Below are 757 nucleotides of genomic sequence, written 5' to 3' on the forward strand. Positions count from 1 at the left end.
GATGGGTAAACTGATACAGAATTGTAAAGCAATTGCTAAGTTCATGCAGGTAGAAGATGATTGTGTAGATGATATTTAGAAGGGATATTTGATTCAGTTGTGGATATTTAAAAATTGACATTCATGGGTATGGCAATGAACATCTTTAAGCACAGCCTCAGAGTGTTATGTAAAGGCTTAACTAATTTTCCCAGGTTTTATTCATTTCCTAGATCAGTAAGTGATAGTTCTAGCTTAGTCTTGAATGCATGAGCAAGAAGAAGCATTATCATCATTGGAATTACAGAAAATAAACACAAATGAATGGATATTGATAGTAGTAAGGATAATCACCACAAAATAAAGTTGAATAAATGGATATATGAATGGTAAATGGGTAGGTGGATGGGTCTCCATCACCTATTTCAAAAAGATCCAAAAGGAGCTGTTTTGGTTTTTTTTTTTTTTTTTTTTTTTCCGGTCTGATGGGATCCTTCCCAACATTTTCACAAATCTTGGGCTTCCAGCTCTTGATGGCATTACCTGATCTAGAAGGATCTAACATGGCACAGGGCATGGCACAGTTAAAGACATTCTAAGGGCTTTTCCATTGCAGAAATTTGAAAAAGTGAATTTACTTACGGTAGTTTTTTTGATCATTTGGAACTTTATTAACCAACTCCGCACCCAGGAAGCCAAGAATTGTCTGTTTACTCACACATTGCCATTTTTCTTTGTGTGCACATGAAAACTTCTCTGGAAATATTCTATCTGGTTC

This window comes from Lipotes vexillifer, unplaced genomic scaffold (assembly GCF_000442215.2).
Source record: "Lipotes vexillifer unplaced genomic scaffold, Lipotes_vexillifer_v1.1 scaffold1192, whole genome shotgun sequence".
Lineage (NCBI taxonomy): Eukaryota > Metazoa > Chordata > Mammalia > Artiodactyla > Lipotidae > Lipotes > Lipotes vexillifer.